Source organism: Callithrix jacchus, chromosome 10 (assembly GCF_049354715.1).
Source record: "Callithrix jacchus isolate 240 chromosome 10, calJac240_pri, whole genome shotgun sequence".
Taxonomy (NCBI): domain Eukaryota; kingdom Metazoa; phylum Chordata; class Mammalia; order Primates; family Cebidae; genus Callithrix; species Callithrix jacchus.
Window position 1 is genome coordinate 67,447,834 of NC_133511.1, and position 22,562 is coordinate 67,470,395.

A 22,562-nucleotide genomic window follows, 5' to 3' on the forward strand; every position below is an offset into this window, starting at 1 on the left:
TTGTTTAACTAGGTAAAGGTTTTCAACTACTTAAAAGAGATAAAAGAGAACTCTAAGGTATAATAAAGATAGTAACTCCAGAAAAAGATTGCTGTACCTAAGGCTGAGGGAAGAGTTAAAAAGGAAGGAACTTAGAAGAGAGCTCCACAAGGCTGAGATTCATACCTCTGAGGACAGTATGGCTGCTGTGGCAGTATGCTGCTTTTACTTCTTCCACGGTGAAGAAGAAACTGGCTGGAGGGCGCTCACCTCACTGCTTTCAAAGCATTTCACTGCTTTGAAATGTACCAAGACCCCTCTGCACACTGATCTACTTGCTACCTTGTAAAAAAAAACAGCATTGCAACCTGGTTTTGTATTCTTCTTCCAGCACCCTCTATTGGCAGAACCTAATAGGGTTCCCCTGGGAAAGGAGAAATGTAGTTGGCCTGGACTAGTCTAGTATCACAGAGCAGGGCAATGAAGAATTGGTTTGGAACTGTAAGGCAGTAATTTAATTGTCTGTTTTTGATATGTCTTCCTTATTGCACCATGAACTTGGTGGTGTCTGGAACAGTGTCTGATTTGTCTCCATGTCTGTATTGCCCCAGAAGTTACTTTGGCACTAAAAAGTTGCTCATTAATTACTGTTTGGGCCGGGCACGGTGGCTCACGCCTATAATCCCAGAACTTTGGGAGGTCGAGGCAGGTGGATCACCTGAGGTCAGGAGATCGAGACTGGCCTGACCAACATGGTAAAACCCCGTCTCTACTAAAAATATAAAAATTAGCTGGGTGTGGTGCTGGGTACCTGTAATCCCAGCTACTCGGGAGGCTGAGGCAGGAAAATTGCTTGAATCCGGGAGGTGCAGGTTGCAGTGAGCTAAGGTCATGCCATTGCACTCCAGCCTGGGCAACAGAACAAGACTCCATTTCAAAAAAAAAAAGAAAAAAATTTACAGTTTGAATGAAGGAATGTCGAAATTAGGGAAAGTTAGGTGTTTCTCTAGGTTGGCTTAATTCTGATACTTCTTGGACTGGAATAGGCATCCTCCTTAGAAGATCTGTTCTTCTATAAGTTAAAGCTTTATTGAATGTCATTTCTCTTGTGCCTGTCATGTGCATAGCTTGTGTTAGATGTTAGAGAAAGGGTGAAGAGAACATTCTACTGTTGATATTAATATACTCTGAGATTAAACATATATCCTCTTTCCTAAAGGGTGACAATCTGAAATTTAGGGTAGGTGCTTTGTACATAGTGTACTCCTCAGAAGGGCAAAGAGACAAACATTATCTGTCATTTACAATTAATTTCATTTCTGGAGCCCATTTTTTAAAATTCATTTTACAGATGAAGAAACTGAGGATCAGAAAGGTTGAGAGACGAATTGCAAAGTTTTACAGCAAGTAAGTGGCAAAGCTAGGATATGAGCCTAGGTTTGGCTGTTCTAAAATTTGAGCAGGCAACACCTTCTTTTCTCCCAGCTTATGAAGACAAGCATGGAGTGTTTGGTAGCTGATAGCAGTAGCAATCTGTGGAAGTGATTTCTCTTTCTGACTGTTTGGGGGCTGGGCAAACAACAACAATGCAAAATAGTGGCACTGGCAAGCTGCAATGATAATGTTTGCTAATAATTGAGCTTTAAGTAAGCCAGTTAGAGCTTGAGTTTCAGAAACCTGATTTGTGAAACAGTTGCTACCCAGCAGCAGGGTATTCTTCTTCTTCTTCTTTTTTTTTTTTATCCCACACTAGCAGCTCACAAAAGAATGCAGATGTATTCCCTGCAACATTAAGCTTCTCTTCTCTTGCTCTGGCAGGTTTCTTTCCTTTTCTGGGGGCTGAAGCTAGGTACAACACTTTGTTATTAGGAAGCAAAATTTATGAGGCTGGTGGTGTTGCTTCTGGGCCAACAGACACAAAGACTCTCAGTAAGGTATTTAGAATTGGGAGTCAGTTATGCCTTTCCCAGGTAGTCATCCAGGCACAGGTGGGGACCCTGGTCTTATTGTTTGAAGGGCCAGAGTGTTACAGGACAGGGGTCCAGGTCCAGACCCCAGGAAAGGGTTCTTGGATCTCACTCAAGGGAGAATTCAGGGTGAGTCCTCAGTGCAAAGTGAAAGCAAATTTATTAATAAAGTGGTGAAAGGACAGTTACTCCATAGGCAGAGTATGACATTCCTGAAAAGTAAGAGGAGGAATGTGTACACCCTAGGTACAGTGTTTGCATATATGGGAAGATGTGTTCTGCTGCAAGGGTTTGTGATAAATAAATATTATATTTTGCAAGAATTGATGATACTATCTTTAAAGCAAAATTAGGAATGCCTTTGTTCTCCAGATATTGGGATGTCTGCACACTCCCAAATCTGGGTCTGTTTAGCAAACATTATTAATTTGTTCCCTTAACCATAAACATCTAGAGGCTAGGAATGCCTTCCTTTCTGAGAATGCAGCCCAGCAAGTCCCAGCCTTATTTTCCTAGCCCTAACTGAAAATGGAGTCGCTCTGGTTCAAATGCCTCTGACAAGAGTATCGCATATAGCCTGCGAGAGATTTTGTTCTAGGAGAGAGTTTTCATCAAAAGTATTGGACAAGGCCATTAATGGCAGGATTTGCTAATCAAATTATTTAGCTGTTTATTTTGAGATTATCCACTGATGGCTACAGAGACTGCCTGACATGAAAGTGTGATCTCATGAGAGTGAGAAGTCCTTGGAGCAATGTCATCTTTCCTTAGTTTCTTTTGGTACTATCATTATTGAGGGAATCTTAGGATAGTTACCTTCCTCTTTGGTTTTCCTGGCTGTAAACACTGCTGCTTAACTGCTTTTCAGAAGTGATGACATTTATTCTTTGGTAGGACCTGAAAGAGTATGTATGTGTCACTTATTTTTTTAACTGCATACTTTATTTAGAGTTGAAGTCTTTTTTTGTTTTGTGGTTTAGAATAGAACAGGAAAGGTAGTGTAGTAGAATTAGTATGAGCTTTAATAGCAGAACCACCTGGGCAAAACCCCATTCTGCTACTAAATAACTTAATAGTTATTTATCTCTGCTGAGCCTCAGTTTCCTTATTAAAATGAGAACAATGATAAATAATGACAATAGCAATCCTTGATTTTGGATAAGTCTGTTAATTTCCATGAACTTCAATTTATCTGTAAAATGGATGCGATAATTCCTCAACCATAGGTTTGGTTTGAGAAACAAATTGGCTAATGGAAATGGAAATGTCCACTGGCATGATAGGTACATATATTTTGCATATGCTAAGTGCAAATGCAAAATGCAGTAAGTGATTATGACCCATTGTTTTTAGAAGACCTAAAAAAAGAGATCATTAAAGGTAGTCATTTCCTGTGGGATGGGTCAGGGCTTAATACATACTTATTGATTAATTTTTTTAGTGGGGTGCTCTTGTCATTTATTTTAGGGACAGTTTTATGTGGTCTGCTGGTATTCAAATATCCAGACAGAACCATGGAGTTATTTTCCCCATGGGTTTCCTTCCTAACTTTTAGTCCTATTTCTGCTGTTAGTGGATGAGAAAGGCTGAGTTGTCCAATACTTTGTATTTCTGGGTCTAGTCAGTATACAAGATTATAGAGTGTTTGTTATGGTCCTTTAAGGAGGTGTCATCATGCTGTTAGCTTTACTATTTCTTTGTATCAAACCACAAAGTAGGGCTGGCCAGTAAAAAATATTTGTGGATCAGAAGCTAGATATCTCTGCAAAGCTGACCTGTAATCTACTTAGTCTTTTCAAGCCAGAGACTCTGGCAAGTTTGAATTCCAACTATTTCAGTTAGTTTCATTTCTCATTTTCCTTACAAGAGTTACAGAATTCTTAGAGATCTTCAAAAGCTGAAACACAGAGATTAGAGGATTTGTTTAATGTCATATAGTGAACCTAGATTTCTTCCTTTTTTTTTTTTAATTAATCATGCCATATGATTTTTAATTACGCATAAACATCTAACATATCACCCAGGGACCATTTCACCCACTGCCCTGTTTGGCTGCCAGTCTTTTGTCTCTTTCTTCAGCAATGGCGAGGCAGATACCCTTTCCTCGGGGAAGAGAAATCCATGGTTTGTTGCCCTTGCCAATAACAAAAATATTGGAAAGTCGAGTAGCAAAGCTGTTGCCATTGGCATCTTTCACATGAACCACATTGAAAGATCCAGGGTGCCTCTCTCTGTTGGTAATCACGCCAATTCTTCCCAGGTTAGCACCCCCAGTCACCATACACAGGTTACCAGTGTCAAACTTGATGAAATCAGTAATCTTGCCAGTCTCCAAATCAATCTGAATGGTATCATTCACCTTGATGAGGGGATCAGGGTAGCGGATGGTGCGAGCATCATGAGTCACCAGATGAGGGATTCCTTTTGTGCCCACAAAGATTTTTCGTACTTTGCACAATTTGTACTTGGCCTCCTCAGGTGTAATATGATGTACAGCAAAGCGACCCTTGGTGTCATAGATCAGACGGAAATTCTCTCCTGTCTTGTCAATGCTGATGACATCCATGAAACCAGCAGGGTAGGTTATATCAGTTCGGACTTTGCCATCAATCTTAATGAACCGCTGCATTCAAATCTTCTTTACTTCATCTCCTGTCAGGGCATACTTAAGTCTGTTCCTTAGGAAAATGATGAGGGGGAAACACTCTCTCAACTTGTGAGGACCAGTGGATGGACGAGGAGCAAACACACCGGTCAATTTATCCAGCATCCAATGCTTTGGAGCTGCCACCCGCTTCAGATGCTTCTTGGGACCACGAGCCATGGCTGCGTTAGGCAAGGAAAGAGCGATTTCTTCCTTTTAACTTTCTTCCTGTAATTCTTTGGGGAAATTAGTTGTTTATTTCACACGATGTTTAGCCAACAATAAGCAGTTTGTTTTAGAGAATATTCACTGGTTTTCCTTCTCATAAATGCTACAAGATTGTATTGAGCTATGAAGTTTTCCAAGTCCTTTCATACCAGTGTTGCATTTTTTCTTCATAATACTTCTGTAAGATAAGCAAGTTAGATACTCTTAATGATCTTTGTTATTGTTTTTAACTAATAAGGAAACTGAGGCCGAGAGAAGAGGTGACTTAATTCAGAGACACCTATCGAGTCAAAGGTAGGGTTAGAATTAGAACTCAGCACAAGAAAACTCTTTTATTTTTAGGTTTCTGATTTTCACTAGGAACATCATCATACCTTGCACACCTTGCCGACATTAGATATTATCAGTCTGCAATTTTTGCCAATCCAGTGAGAGCAAAATATCTCATTGTTTTAATTATTATCTCTCTAGTTACTAGTGAAGTTAAATATTTTTTCATGTGTATTGGCCATTTATAGTTCTGTGAATTTTGTGTCATTAATTGCACATTTTATACTGGGTTCCTTATCTCATGATTTTTGGGGATACTCTTTGTATGTTAAGAGTATTAATTCTTTTGATATACATGCTGCAAATATTTTTGATGTTTTATTATGAAACTTTGTGCTTCCCTAGAGCACCAAAGAAAATAGTCCTTTATACTAGGCTATTTAAAAAACAGCATACTACCACCACCATTAACACTACTGGTTAAAATTTATTTTCTAAGTTTTCCAAGAAACTTTCATATTCTTTTTTTTTGAGATGGAGTCTTACTCTGTCACTCAGGCTGGAGTGCAGTGACGTGATCTCTGCTCACTGCAACCTCTGCTTCGAGGGTTCAAGCGATTCTCCCGCCTCAGCCTCCTGAGTAGCTGGGATTACAAGCATGCCACCATGCCTGGCTAATTTTTGTATTTTTAGTAGAGACAGGGTTTCACCATGTTGGTCAGGCTGGTCTTGAACTGCTGACTTTGTGATCCGCCTGCCTTGGCCTCCCAAAGTGCTGCGATTACGGGTGTGAGCCACTACGCCTGACTGAAACTTTCATATTCTTTATGTGTTTTGTCCTTTCAAGAACTTTATGAGGGGCTTGTAATTAAAATCAGATAATTTGAACATGTTCATCTTATATCCTTTCAAAAATTCCATTGGAACAAAGGTGGTATTTCACAAGGGCTTAAGATAGGAGAGGAAATAATAGTAAATGAGAGGGAACATGATTTTGGAAGATGAAAGAGAGGCACAGGTTGTAAACAATTTAGCAAATTGCAGAAAACTTAGGCTGCAGAGGAATGTCAGTATCAACAAAGTCATTTTGTGGTACAGACCCTAGAAAGCCCAAGGTATTAGAGGTTTTCAAATGTTGAGAGGTGAAACTGAAAAGAGGAGGATTGGTTCGAAGGTTATATAAGGAACAGTTAAACTCCCAGATGCTTTCTCAGCAAAACTTTGGAGGTTTATTCTCTGGAGAAATAAAATCAAGGAGGACCTGTGCTTGGGGATGTTAGACTTAGCTGAGAGATAACATTCCCAAAACAAGGATTTAGTGAAGGTCTTTATTCAGTTCTTAGTTCCCAGATATAGGTAGTCAGACTTAATCTCCCCAGATAGGAGACTGGAGGATATATCTCTGAGAAACTGACCCACAGACAGTGAACGTCCCTTCCCCGAATTAAAAAAAATTGGCACAGCATTTTTTCTTGTTCCAGTGAAGCCTAGCAATTAAAATGCTCTACTGTTCATACAGTGCGTCTTACTCTTAAATATGAAAGAAAAGGCAAAGATCACCTAATATTTGAGAAAAACTTCTAACATGAGTAATAGAAACTAAAAGAAATATATAGAAGAAATCTTATCCCCCAAAAAAGAGAGAATAGAGAGGGGAGAAGGAACGAGGGAGAGGGAAATCATATGAGCACAAGAGAGACAATGTAGGAGCCAAAAAAATTTTTTTTTCAAAAAACTCAGATCAGAGGAGTTATTACCTCAGTGAAACAAGAATAGGGTCCTATTTGAAAAAGGGAATAGTCAGAGAGCAAGAAATAATTTTTGGATGTTTAAAAATACAATATCGAAAGTAGGCTGAATGCAGTGGCTCTTGCCTGTATGTAATCCCAGCATTTTATGAGGCCAAGGCAGGTGGATTAACTTGAGGCCCGGATTTCAAGACCAGCCTGACCAACATGGTGAAACATATATATTTATATAAATAAATAAAACATATATGTTTATGGAAATTTAAAATTTGAATACATAAAATATATATAGTTATATAACTATATAAAACATTATATATGTTTATATTATATAAATATAGAAATATATTAACATATTTATATTTATATAAATGTTTTATATATATAAATATGTTACAAAAGATATATATTTATATATAAAACATGTTTATATATAAATATATAAAAATATATAATATCAAAAATAAAGAAATTAGAATGAAAACAAAGAAGTAGAAAACAGAAGAGGAAAGAAATAAATTATAGGATCAGTTTAAGGTTTATGTACATTTAAAAGGCATTCAAATTTAAGAATATTAATTTAATTATTTTTTATGATTTTCTTCTCTCCAGTTTCTCTAGTTTCTTCCCTTCAGATTTTTGGTTCTCCTCCTAGTCTGATGTTGGCTCATGAAGTGAAAGAAATCATCGAAGAAATGATACTGTTTTTCAGAACTTAAGTACACATGTGCTTAGATTGAAAATCCCATCAATTCTCAACACACTGAACAAAAAAAGAAACACATCACCATAAAATTTCAGAACACCATAAAATTTTGGAATGAGAATATAAAAGCTTCCAGAGAGAATTAAGAGGTTATATACAAAAGCATTTGATTTCTCAAGAGCAGTGTTGGAAGCTAGAAGAAAGTGGAGGAATTATCTTACATTCTGAGAGGAAAGGATTTTCAAGGTATAATTCTATACCCAGTCAAAAAGTCAAAACCAGCAATTAATTGTGAGAGTAGGGGCTGGGTGCAGTGTGACTCCTACCTGTACCCAGTGCTTTGAGAGGCCAAGATGGGAGGATTGCTTGAGCCCAGGAGTTTGAAGTTACAGTGAGTTATGATCACGGTTTACTCCTGCTTGGGGGACAGAGTGAGACTCTCTGTCTCTTCAAAAAACAAACAAAAAAAAAAATAGGGGAAAAGAGACATTTCAAAATATACAGCATCTCAAAAGATTTATCTTCCACCTGTACTATCTCAGAAAACTTGGTAGGGTTTGAAATACCTAAATGAGGTAGAAAAGGAAGAGGGCCTGGGCATGGTGGCTCACACCTGTAATCCAAGCACTTTGGGAGGCTGAGGTGGGAGGATGGCTTGAGTCCAGGAAGAGTTTGTAATCAGCCTGGGCAACATGGTGAAACCCCATCCCTACAAAAAATACAAAAAAATTAACCAGGCATGGTGCTAAAAGTTGAAAGTGATTGCCTTTGGGAAGTAGAAGTCAAGGGTAAGGTAGGGGATTGCTGCTTTTTTTATATAAGCCTTATAGTATTGAGTTTGACTTGTGAAACTATGAATCTATTAGCTTTAATCAAAAGTAAAATTAAGGTGGTCACTGTGTGCCTATAGTCTCAGCTACTGGGGAGGCTGAGGTAGGGGCATCACTTGAGCCCAACTTCAAGGCCAGCCTGTGCAACATAGCAAGACCCTGTCTCTTAAAAAATAAAGAAAATAAAATTAGATTAAATTATAAATGATCAGGCCTGTAGAATTAAGGGGCCAAAGGTTTTTAGAATGAGTTACTAGAGAAGCTGAGACACCAGCCCTGGCTCTGACTCTGACTCTCACCATTGCCCTTTCTGCTCTACGGGCCTGATTTCCATGTATAGAAACCTTTGGAGTGTTTGCTGGTGATGTGCACATGAATAAATCCATGGTCACAGCAGCACTCTCTCATTGTTTTTTTTGTTGTTGTTTTTTTGGAGACAGTCTTACTCTGTTGCCCAGGCTGGAGTGTAGTGGTGTGATCTTGGCTCTCTGCAACCTCCACCTCCCAGGTTCAAGCGCTTCTCCTGCCTCAGCCTTTGAGTAGCTGTAATTACAGATGTCTACCACTATGCCTGACTAATTTTTGTATTTTTAGTGGACACTGGGTTTCACCATGTTGTCCAGGCTGGTCTCAACCTCCTAGGTGATCCACCCACCTCAGCCTTCCAAAGTGCTGGGATTACAGGCGTGAGCCACCATGCCTGGCCTCATTGTTTGTTGTTGTTTTGAGACAGAGTCTGGCTCTGTTGCCTAGGCTGGAGTGCAGTGGTGCATTCTCAGCAGCGTCTGCCTCTGGGGCTCAAGCGATTCTCCTGCCTCAGCCTCCTAAGTAGCTGGGATTACAGGTGCGCTCTACTGCACCTGACTAATTTTCGTATTTTTAGTATAGACGGGGTTTCACCATGTTGGCAAGGCTGGGGTCTTGAACTCCTGACCTCAGGTGATCCACCTGCCCCCAGCCTTTCAAAATGCTGGGATTGCAGGTGTGAGCCACCTTGCCCAGCTGGCCTCGTCATTTATTATATTGGTTGTTACAACTTCTGCATTTGGGACACTGCAAAGTATCTGACATAGCCAGTAAGAGCCCTAATGACTCCAGTTCCTGAGTAGCTGATGCTGTAGTAATTATCATAAAATTGCTTTCCAAAGTGTCAGCTCTGCAGCCATGTCTTTTTTTTTTTTTTTTTTTTTTTTGATGGACTAGAGATACCCCTTTATGGGAATTACATAGAAAGATCCATGCTCTTTACTTTAAAAATTGATTGCTGGCCCCTGACAAAATACCCCTGTAATAAGAGAGGGAAGTCACAGCCTGAGTTTAGAAGTCAGAGAACTTGAGTGTAAGCTTTGCTCTGCTACTTTCTTCGTTTTTGTTTTTTTTTTTTATTGATTTTTTAAGAGACAGGGTCTTGCTATGTTGCACAGGCTGGCCTTGAAGTTGGGCTCAAGTGATTCTGTAAATGATTTGTCACTCATCCATTATGTATGACAATTTTATTCTCAGAAAGGAGTCCTATTGTCTAGTGCTGGGGAATCACTCTTTGCCTTCATTTGCCAACTAACAACTTCAAGCTCAGAATGAGGGCCTCAAGATGAGTCAGTATCCTGGTGGTTTACATCAAATAGTAGGTTGTACCCTTCCCCATTATTATTACCATTAAAGCATTCTTGTTCTCAGACATTAGCTGCAAGCTCCCTGGGTTTTCTTTGCTTAGTAGTGAAGATACTCTGTGGTTGTTTTATCCAGGTAAAGACTAATTTCTAGTTCTAAAGAGAAAATTAGGAACAGTTATTCCCTTGCATCTCTATCTCCACCAGAGCAAAAGTTATAACTGGATATGAGCAAAAAGAAGAGCAGAGTTTTCATTTTTTCTTTTTTAATCTCCTCCCACCCTTGGTCTCAGCGGAATGAAAGAGGGGGCCCCTCAGCTTGGTCAGGTGGTCATGATGAGTGGGTGGGTAGGATAGTAGTAGGGTAGGTTGTGTCTCAGCTCTCTTGTCCCTGAGGAACAATCCCTTCAATTGCAACAATAGTTGCAATTGAATAACAGGTGTGTGTCCTGTTATTCAGGCTTCCCTGGAGAGGGGGCCAAAAAATTTCTTTTATGGGGCTAACTGGATATGACTGTGGCACTTACTGAGATAATCAACATTCTTAGGTTAGGTCGCATGTGCAGAACAACCTACCAGTCCTGTCAAATTATGAGGCTATAATCAGCCTTATTAAAATGATAGCACATATTAGCACATATATTTCCTGAAACCATTTTATCACAATAAAATTTTATCAGCTCATTTATCACTTGGAATCTACTGGTTTCAACAAATATAAGAGACCATTTTCTGGATCAAAGGACTTTGCTATAAGGTAGTATTTGTTGGAAGGTCCCTGGTCTTTTGAGGTGGTTTCCTGGAACCTATTACCAGTACTGTTTTTTTTTTCAGCTGCTTATTTCCATTTTCTTTGGGGGCTTGAACAGATGGTTTAAAATAATATATAACCACATTTCTTTTTTTTCATGGGCTTGACACCTGGTAAGAGAGGAACAAAGCCATTGGGCAGGGTATGTAGAGAGCCACTTTGATGTTCTGAATATATAAAGGGGCTAAGTTTCATTTTAGACAGGGCATCCTTTGGTGACAGCCTTGATTATCCTTTTCATTCAAGGATTATAATTTCGGTGAAACATTTTGAGATGACTGCTACCAAAACTAGGTCAAATCAGGTGTGATTTATGTAATGCACCATTAATGAGGCAATGAGAAAGTCAGCCCTGTCTTTCTGTGTCCTGAAATTCTAAAGAGGTTAATTACAGGAAGGCCTTCAAACCATATGTTCCTTTGTCTTGGAAACAGTCCCATTTTTGCATAATGTGCTTTCTATGTGACTACATCTAGTTATCCACTATTCAGTACCAGGATTTATTGCTTGAATTGTTTTATATCTGAAGTTATATAAAGCTAGCTTTAAAACAATAATAAAATTATGATTTTAAGAGGTGAATATAGTATGCTATACTTCTTGCTGTGATTAACCCAACAGTATTGTTTCAATAATCTATGTACTGGGCATAGTGACACCCCTGTAGTCTCAGCTACTCAGGAGTTTGAGGTGGGAAGGCTTGAGCCCAGGAGTTTGAGACCAGCCTGGGCGACACAAAGAGACCCTATCTCTTGAAACAAACACACACACACACACACACACGCTCTGCTCTTTGTGCTGCTCCAGGAGTTTGAGACCAGCCTGGGCGACACAGTGAGACCCTATCTCTTGAAACGCACACACACACGCTCTGCTCTTTGTGCTGTCTCTCCTTTATTCACTGTATTCCAGCTTTCCTCATCACTCTCAGTTCCTCTGAGAGCCTGTCAAGCTTTTTTCTATATCAATGCCTTTGCTCATGCTGTCTCTGTTATGGCTTGTTTAAATTTCACTGCCTTGGAATGCCCTTCTTGACTTGCCATCTCAAGCAAATCTCTTTTTGCTTCTTTATAAGCTTATGTTACAAGTTGTAATTATAGGATGTATTAGTCTGTCCCACCTGCCCTTCATCTCTTTCTTCCTCCAGAGTTATTCTGAGGATGGGGCAGTGGCTTAGTAATGCATAATTGCATTCTCAGTGCCTAACCCAATGTCTGGGGCCTGACACATAGTAGGAACTCAACAAATATTTGTTGAAAGCCTGAATGAATGAAGGAGACCCTTACTTTTTTTTTTTTTCAGAGTTTCTTCATGAAAACCAGGCAAAAGCTGCATTCTATTGGTATTCATAAGGTCAGACCCACCCAAATTCAAGGAGAGAAGAAATAGTATCTACCTCTTGATGGAGTTGTGGCAGGATCACATTGTGATAGGGCATGTGGGATGGGAGATTGTCTCAGTCCATTTGTGTTGCTATAAAGGAATACCTAAGGTTGTAATTTATAAAGAAAAGAGGCTTCTTTGGCTCATGGTCCTACAGGCTGTGTGGGAAGCATGGAACCAGCATCTGCTTCTAGTGCGGCCTTCAGGCTGCTTCCACTCATGGCAGAAGGGGAAGGGGAGCCAATGAGATTACATGGTGAGAGAGGAAGTTGAGGGAGGTGCCAGATACATTTTTTTTTTTTTTTTTGAGTTGGAGCCTTGCTCTGTTGCCCAGGCTGGAGTGCAGTAGCATGATCTTGACTCACTGCAACCTCTGCCTCCTGGGTTCAGGCAATTCTCCTGTCTCAGCCTCCCGAATAGCTGGGTCTACAGGCATGTGCCATCATGCCCAGCTAATTTTTGTATTTTTTAGTAGAGATGGGTTTCACCGTGTTGGCCAGACTGGTCTTGAACTCCTGACCTTGTGATCTACCCACCTCGGCCTCCCAAAGTGCTGGGATTACAGGTGTGAGCCACCGTGCCTGGCCCAGATTCATTTTAAGAGTCAGCACTGGAGGGAACAAACAGAGCGAGAACTATCCCCTCACCGCAACTCCATGCCCCCTTCCCACATTAATTTATTTATGAGGGATCTGTCCTATGATCCAGATACCTCCCACTAGGCTCCGCCTCCAACACTGGGGATCAGATTTCTTTCTTTTTTTTTTTTTTAATATTTTAAACTTTCTTTTATTTCACTTAGGATAGGGGATCAAATTTCAAATGAGGTTTGGAAGGTCAGATTTCCAAACTATAACAGAGATGTTATTGTGACCATCTTTGGAAAATACAATCTGTTACAAGAGATTATTCCTAGCTGAGTACTGCATATCTTTCCAGGGAAATTGATTCAGCCTTATTATAGGCCTATGTACTACTCTCTGATATCCCGGATAGTCACCACTAGGGTATAAAGAATCAGGAGTTCAGAGCTTGGTTCTGTCACTTACTAGTAATAGAAAAAGAAAACCTGTTAAACGATGTAGTTTCTTCATTCTTTCAGGCTTTCAGCAAGTAAATACTAGTATGTGTCAAGACCTGAACACTGTGTTAGACACTGAGAATGCAGTAGTGAACCAGATTACCTTTGCTCCTGCCTGCAAGGCAATAAGTGAAATCATTGACAGTCCCCACTCTTTTTTTTTTTTTTTGAATAGACATTTGCTATTAAATTGTGACACATGCTGAAAGGACTGATTTCAAATCTTCTACTTCTGTAATTAACCCTAATATGAATGGCAAATGATTCCTATTTTATTTTAAAAAGCCATAGTATCTGCCTTCATATAAAAAACACTCAAGGTCATATCGGGTATTTCAAAAAATTAATTGATATTTTTGAGCCAAGACCAAGGTTGTGTAGTATAAAAGACACTTCTGAGTTATTGTTTTTCCCTGATCTTTTTGAGAGATAGAAGCATTTATTTCTGTATGTTAGGAGTGTACCTTCTGAAGAACCTTAATGGGCAAGCACAATCCACCACGTCATGTATTTAATCCCCATCCCTTCAAACAGTACTTTAACTATTAATAATATAGAATCCTTTTCTGTTGGATTTAGAAATCTATGAATTGGAATAGTAAAAAGAACAAATAGCTTTTAGCAGTTGGTTAATCTGGATTCTGGATTCTAGCTGCATGAAGGGTAGGGGTGTAGAAATTGGGATGGGGGAAATGATTTACTACTTAGTTACTTTTTTAAAAGTATGTAGAGGCTAGGTATGGTGGTTTAGACCCATAATCCCAGCACTTTGGGAGGCTGAGGTGAGAGGATCATTCAAGAACAGTGTGAACAACATAGCAAGACAATGTCTCTACAAAAAATTTAAAAATTAGCTGAGTGTGGTGATGCACACATGTAGTCCTAACTACTTAGGAGGCTGAGGTGGGAGGATTGGTTGAGCCCAGGAGTTCAAAGTTACAGTGAGCTGTGACTGTGCTACTGCAAGCAGGTAGAATCAGTGGTCTTGAAAGTGTCTTACAGCTATAAATTTTCGGTTACTATATGCTCTTGCCTACTAGAAGCTCACATAGCAATCTGCATTAAAAAATAATTTATTGGAGAGAGATCCAAGATGGCTGATTACTAGCAGCTCAGGATTGGAGCTCCTAGTGAAAGCTCAGAGAACGAGAGGATGCCACATTTTCAGACGAATTTTTGTTGCTCACAGACCAGGAGATTCCCAGTGGAGGAGCCCCATGGGTCGCCAGCGCGACTTTTATGGCCAGCGTGACGGTTTTGCTGGCGCCCTGGCGCAGCGGTTCTTGGTGCAGAGTAAACGGGACTGGGTCCCCTTTTGGTCAATGTTTGGCACTCCAGGAAGGCAGAGTCGCCTGTTCAGCTGATTGAAAAAGGGACTCAAGAAGGAAGCCAGACCTGGGCAGAAAAGCACCACAAATCTTAACACCGCTGTTTTAGCCAGCGCAGTGGGTTGCTCAGATTCCGGCGCTGGGAATCAACACATTGGATGTCCACTCAGAGACCTAATTTGAAAGTCGGCAATTACAAAGATGACAGGTGGATAAATTTACAATGATGGGAAGAAACCAGCATAAAAAGGCTGAGAATACCCAAAATCAGAATGCTTCTCCCTATACAAGGGATCACAGTTCCTCACCAACAAGGGAACAAGGCCCGATGGAGAACAAGTGCGTTCCAATAACAGAATTAGGCTTCAGAGGGTGGATAATAAGAAACTTCTGTGAGTTAAAAGAACATGTTCTAGCCCAATGTAAAGAAACTAAGAACCTTGAAAAAAGGTTTGACGAAATCCTAACAAGAATAGACAATCTAGAGAGGAATATAAGTGAATTAATGGAACTGAAGAATACAATATGAGAACTCCATGAAGTATGTACAGGTTTTAACAGTCGAATTGATCAAGCAGAAGAAAGGATATCAGAGGTCAAAGACCAACTTAATGAAATGAAATGAGAAGACAAGATTAGTTAAGAAAGAGTAAAAAGGAATGAGCAAAGTCTCCAAGAAATATGGGACTATGTGAAAAGACTTAATTTACGTTTGATAGGTGAATGTCATGAAGAGAATGAATCCAAGCTGGAAAATATTCTTCAGGATATTATTCAGGAAAACTTTCCTAACCTAGTAAGGCAGGACAATACTCAACTCCGGGTAATACAGAGAACACCACAAAGATATTCCTCAAGTAGAGCAACCCCAAGACGTATAATCGTTAGATTCACCAGGGTTGAAATAAAGGAGAAAATTTTAAGGGCAGCTAGAGAGAAAGGTCAGGTTACCCATAAAGGGAAGCCTATCAGACTCACAGCAGATCTCTCAGCAGAAACCCTACCAACTAGAAGCTAACTGGAGTCAATATTTAATATCCTCAAAGAAAAGAATTTTCAACCCAGAATCTCATATCCAGCCAAATTAAGCTTCAAAAATGAAGGAAAAAGAAATTTTTTTGCGAACAAGCAAGCCCTCAAAGATTTCATCACCACCAGGCCTGCTTTACAAAAGCTTCTGAAAGAAGCGCTATACACAGAAAGGAACAACCAGTATCAGTCATCCCAAAAACTTACCAAAAGGTAAAGAGTATCTCTATAATGAAGAATCTGTATCAACTTCAATGGGCAAAATAGCCAGCTAGCATTAAACGACAATATGAAACTCACAAATATCAATATTAATCCTAAATTTAAATGGATTAAATGCCCCAATCAAAGACACAGACAGGCAAATTGAATAAAAAGTCAAAACCCATAAGTATGCTGTATCCAGATCCATCTCATAAGCAAGGACACACAAAGACTCAAAACAAAGGGTTGGTGGAAGACTTACCAATCAAATGGAGAGCAAAAAAAACCAAACAGTTGTTACTTTCGTCTCTGACAAAATAGACTTTAATAGTAACAAAGACTAAAAGAAACAGAAGGACATTACATAATGGTAAAAGGATCAATGCAACAACAGGAGTCAATGATCATAAATATATCTGCACCCAATATAGGAACACCCAGATACATAAGACAAGTTCTTAATGACTTATAAAGAGACTTGGACTCCTGCACAATAATAACGGGAGACTTGGACACCACATTGTTAATATTCGATGGATCAACAAGATAGAAAATTAACAGAGACATCTGTGATTTGAACTCAGACCTGGAACAAGTAAACTCAGTAAATATTTATAGAATCCCAGGTCCATAGAACATACATTTTTCTCCGTATCACATTACACCTATTTTGAAAGTGACCACATAATTGGAAGTAAATCACTCTTCAGCATTTGCGTAGCATTTCGCAGACTTAAATGAAATATTGGTTGGCTGTTTATTATTTTCTTCCCTTATTCCTTCCTGTCTTTGCTGTTAAGCACAATTATTGGCATAAAAGAGGTTTTTAATACCTATTTTTAGATTGTATTCCAGCCTGGGCAATAGAGCAAGACTCCTGTTCTCCCCCTCTTTTCTTTCTTTCAAAAAAAAAATAATAATTTATTAGTATACTTGATATTACTTGACTCATATATTCTCATTAGATAGTAAACTCTATAAAGTCAGGGATAATGTCTCTTTTGTTTATTGCTGCTTCTGTAAGATTGAGCAGGCACATAGAAAGTGCATAATAAATATTTTTGGATGAATGAATGAGTTTTCTAACATGCAGACATTCTTTAAAGTACCAGAGGTCCATTGATGCATTTATAGACAACACAACAGATGTTTACTGCTAGGCACTGAATTAGAAGTGAATTACCCATGATCTCTGCCCTAGAGGCACTCACAGTTTATGAGAAGAGGTGGACATGGAAAAGTATATATATATTAGAAGTTTAACATGAAGTTCTGCAGAAACCTAGAGAAGAAGGTAAAGAATCTACATTTAAAAGTAAATTTTATTTTTTTTAATTTTATTTATTTATTTTTTTGAGATGGAGTCTTGCTCTTGTCGCCCAGGCTGGAGTGCAGTGGCACGATCTTGGCTTACTGCAGCTTCCGTCTCCTGGGTTCAAGAGATTCTCCTCCCTCAGCCTTCTGAGTAACTGGGACTACAGGTGCTGCCACCATGCCCAGCTATTTTTTTTCTTTTTAGTAGAGACGGGGTTTTGCCATGCTGTCCAGGCTGGTCTCAAACTCCTGACCTCATGATCTGCCTGCCTTTGCTTCCCAAAGTCTGGGATTACAGGCATGAGCCACTGTACCCAGCCCTAAAATAAACTTTAATTGGGCTTAGTTTGAAGTATAAGTATTGGAAATGTAACAGCATTGAGTTCCAGCAATAATTTAACAGTTGAAAATTATTTAAGCTTGATTCTATCATAGTATAGGGATGGAGGGGTATTAATCTCAAGGATATTTATTTAGAGTTAAGTATTGTTAGCAATCTCAGTTTTTCAGGTACTTCCTCAACAATTTCTCTCATTTAATTATTTTGACAATCGATTAAGGTAAATGGTTTTATTCTCCATTTTACAAATGAAGAAATTGAGACCAGAGAGGCCAGTAACTTTCTTGAGGAACATAGCTGATACAGGACAGATTTAGTCTTTTGACTACAAGTCTTTTATGTTGTATTTTAAGTTCATTTTATAGAGCTCACAGATGTTCCTCTGAAGAGCCAGAAATCTTTTTTTTTTTGCTTTGCAAGAGGAAAGTTTATTAGGCAATTTGGGGAACTGAAATAAAGGTAGAAGCAGCAGAAAGAACAAAAAACCTCGTATGACACTGTGACAGCTCCAAACTCTCAGACCATCAGAACACAAACTGACTACAGGAGAGAGGCCTGGGGTAAGGAGGATCAGCTGGGCCTCCGCTCAGAGTCAGGCCCAAATGCGGGGCATTTGTTCTCCTTCCAGACCCTGATTGATGGTGACGCCTCAGCGTGAGGTCCAGTTGCTAATGGTTGTCAGAAATCTTAATGCCTTCAAGTTTTCTAAGAAGATTCTGATTCTTTTTTTTTTTTTTTTCTGAGATAAGAGTCTTGCTATGTCATCAGGCTGGACTGTAGTCATGCGATCTTGGCTCACTGCAACCTCCGCCTGCTGGGTTCAAGTGATTCTTGTGCCTCGGCCTCTCGAGTAGCTGGGATTACAGGTGTGTGCCACCTCACCTGGCTAATTTTTGTATTTTTAGTAGAGATGGGATTTCTCCATGTCGGCCAGGCTGGTCTTGAACTCCTGACCTCAGGTGATCTGCTCACCTTGGCCTCCCAAAGTGCTAGGATTACAGGCAGCCACCATGCTCAGCCAAGAAGATTCTAATTCTTAAGACTCTTAAGATTCAACCAAAATGTTACCTCTTTCATGATACTTTCCTGTGAGAAGTTTCCTCAGCTTCATTCTTTCTATGATGTTTATATTATTCTTTATTAGCGCCAGTTTATTCAGCCCCTATGTTAGGTCATGGGATTTTATAATTTATATATTACAAATGATTATAGTTTTTTTATATTTTCCCTAGAAGTTTTTTGTTGTTGTTGTTAGTGAGATAGATTGGTATTTATTTACTTTTTCTTTTCCTTTTAAAATTAATTAATAGTTATTTCATTGGTTTTGTTTGTTTGTTTTTGGTTTTTTTTTGAGATGGAGTTTTGCTCTTGTTGCCCAAGCTGGAGTGCAATGGCATGATCTCAGCTCACTACAACTTCCACCTCCTGGGTTCAAGCGATTCTTTTGCCTCAGCCTCTGGAGTAGCTTGGATTACAGGCATGCACCACTACACCCGTCTAATATTGTAGTGATGATCTGCCTTCCTTGGCCTCCCAAAGTGCTGGGATTACAGGTGTGAGCCACCATACCCGGCCTTTTCATTGGTTTATAAGAATTTATGTGTTAATTGTTGATATTGTATTATCCCTTCCTGGAGTGAGTATCTTAATGAAGGAATTTTAGGTGCTAAAAATAGACCAGGGGGAGCTATTTTGGGGCAGTGCAAATTATGGCACCTCCGTCACTCCTTGAGGTGGTTGTGGGGAGCTACTGATAGATTAAGTAACTTTCCTTTCCATTGCTTTAAAAGGACACTGTTCTCTTCCTACTGGCCCATAGGTAGGTGTAGATTAAGCTTTGGGGGTTTGTGTTAGTCTTTCTTTGATAAAGATCTTTGCCTTCCTGGACTCTTGTGAGGATCACATGTAGTAGTGTACAGGTGATGGATGGATGGATGGATGGATGGATGGATGGATGGATGGATGGATGGCAGGGTCTCACTCAGGCTGGAATGCAGTGCTGTGATCACGGTTCACTGTAGCCTCAACCTCCTGGGCTCGGGTGATCCTCCCACCTCACCCTCCTGAGTAACTGGGAATACAGGCACATACCACCATGCTTAGTTAGTTTTTTATATTTTTTTTGTATAGAACGGGTCTTGTCACATTGCCCAGGCTGGTCTTGAACTCCCGGACTTAAGTGATCCACCTGTCTTGTCCTCCAAAGTGTTAGGATTACAGGTGTTAGCCACCACACCTCACAGGGAGGTTATTTTGGACGTATAAGTAAACTGTTGTGCAGACAGAAGTATGGGATTTTTTTTTTCTCCCCTAGAAAAATAATTAACTGCTCTTTCTAAACTATTTGAAGCACAATTTCCCCAAACACTATGTATGCCCTTTCTTGCTTTTGACAACATAGAAATTCAGTTAGAATTTCAATCAAGCACCAGATTCAGTTTTTTTTCCCCCCTCAAAAGCAGTTGTATTATGTCAGGTGTGTTTATATATTTCATTTAACTATCATAACAACTCTGAAAGGACAGTGTTGCCACCACCTTCTTTTTATTTTACCTTTTGAGAGAGGTTCGCACTCTGTTGCCCAGGCTGGAGTACAGTGGTGTGATTACGGCTCACTGCAGCCTCAGCCTTCCAAGTAGCTGGGACCACAGGCTTGTGCCACAATGCTAGGCTAAATTTTGTATTTTTTGTAGAGACAGGGTTCTGCCATGTTGCCCAGGCTGATCTCAGATTCCTGGGTTCAAGCAATCTGCCCACCTTGGCCTCCCAAAGTGCTAGGATTAATACAAGCATGAGCCACTGTGCCTGGCCACTACCTCCATTTTAAAGATGAGTAGACCAAGGGCCAGAAAATTCAAATAACATAGCCAGAATAGTAAGTGGTAGCATACAGATTTGAAATCTCATATTCTGTGTTTGTTTCTTGTTATATTAATCATACAGACAGAATTATGCTGCGGTAGCTTATTGGCCCCAAGAGTTCAGTGGTTTAATATAAAAAAGATTTGTTGAATTCTTGCTTATGAATTCCAGTGCAAGTCAGGTGACTCTGGAGGGCAGTTGTCCTCCAGGATGTGTTGACTAGTGGTATATTTAGGTTGCTTCGTTCTTATGATGCTGCCGTCTCAACATGAGATTTCTAGGGTTCCTTTGTAGGAGAGAGAGCTGAAGAGTCATATATTAGTTTTTAAATATTTTACCTGGAAGGTGAGACATGTCATTTGTGTTCATAGAACATTGACCAAAACTGGTCACATGGTGCTAACTACAAGAAAGAAACTGTGGAACTGGAAACTGTTGGGGAGCTTATGGATAGTCGGTGATACCGAATATCTCTGCCAGACTACTTTACAGCAGCTGTTTCCCTAGGGCAATATCTTTACATAGTACACGTTTCCTTCCAGCTTTACATTAGGACGAGTTTGCTAACATATCTGGACCATGTTTTATACTGAGTGCCTTGAGGTCAGGAATTAAATTAATAAATGGGCATATTTTCCAGTTCAGTTCAACTAAACATTATTGAACACTTGGAATTCCAGGCCTTGTTGTCTTTCTAATATCTGTAGCTTCTATCTATCTTTATGTCTGTCTAGCTAGCTAGCTATATTTTATTTATATAAATAATGATAAGTAGATAGTACTAGATTTTAATTTTCTACAGGGTAGTGTAGAATAGTGGTTAAAAGCACAAATTTTAAGGGACAGAATTCTGGATCTGCCACTTCCTAGCTCTCTGACCTTGGGGAAGGTTTTTTTATTTTTTATTTTTAATAAATAAAACAGCTTTATTGAGATGTAATACATACATTATAAAATCTACCCTTATCGCCTTTGAAAGTACGCAATTCAGAGGTTTCTGTTACATTCACAGACTTGTGCAAATATCACCTCTATCTAATTTTAGAACATTTTCATCATCCTCAAAATATACTTTGTACCTATTAACAGCCTCTTCTCATTCTATCCTCTTCCTAGACCCCAGCAACCAATAATCTATAGATTTGCCTATTTTGGACTTGGGAAAGTTACTTAACCTTTCTGTGTGTCAGTTTTCTCTTCAAAAATGCAGATGTAATAATACCTACTCATCAGGTAGTAGTTAGAAGTGTGATATGGGAGCACAAAAAGTGGTAATTTAAAGGGCTTAGGATTGTGCCTAACACAATTTAAATGATAGGTGTTTATAGTTATGTATTTATTATGATAAATATTATTGTGATCATTATTTCATTCCTTATATACTGCTTAGCATAGGACTGGACACATGGTAGGCACATTTATCCAGTTTCCTAAGGGGTCTACTATGTGGCAGGCACTGTTTTAGGGGATCTCAAATACGGATTATAATACTTCCCCTGTTGGCAAGCTGTTCCCAATCTCATGACAGAGACAGATAAAGAGTATATAAATATACTAATAGATAGCTAAATCATACTTTATATTAGGATTAATGCTGTAGTAGAAATAAATACAGTGTGATATGAGAGCAAGAAGGAAAGAGGAATACACAGAGTAACTGAAATGTGCTTCTCTTGTATATTATTTGATTCTCAGGCTAATCCTGTGAAGTGGGGACTCTTAGTCACAGTATTACAGATAAAGAAACTAAGACTCAGAGTTGTTAAATAACTTGCACAACATCATCTAGATAATAAATAATTGAACTTAGACTGAACCTGAATCTGACCAAGTACAAAACCTGTGTTTTCACACTTTCCTATGCTTACAGAAAGAATTTGCTGCTGTTTCTCTGAAATTTGCAAATAAGTCTTACAAAGCAAAAACTATATTTTTGGCTAAAAGAGCTTGAGATTCATTACATATTTTGAAAAAATTCAACGCTACTGGAGCATATTGCTTCCTTTACCTGAGAGAGGGGGAAAAAAAACCTGACAATTGAGAAGGCCCAAGATGTGGCCTCAGCTCTGGCCCGGAAGAGCTCTGCACCATTTGGCTTTGTCCATTTTCTTCATTTCCAGGCTCCTGACTGGTACCTTTCCTTTTCTGGGCCATGAGGCTTCTTTTGTGGTAAGGGACCTTGAGACCTGAATGGAGGGTTTGTGCAGAGCTTCCTGTGAATGAGAAGT

General features: G+C 39.3%; 1 protein-coding gene and 1 pseudogene across 9 annotated transcripts in view; one reads left to right on the forward strand and one right to left on the reverse strand.

The window, feature by feature from the left end:
- Positions 1-22,562, forward strand: part of FAM168A (family with sequence similarity 168 member A) — a 186,203-nt gene that overhangs the window by 71,870 nt on the left and 91,771 nt on the right. The gene's annotated exons all lie outside the window — the stretch shown is intronic.
- Positions 3,967-4,794, reverse strand: LOC100402751 (small ribosomal subunit protein eS4, X isoform-like; annotated as a pseudogene).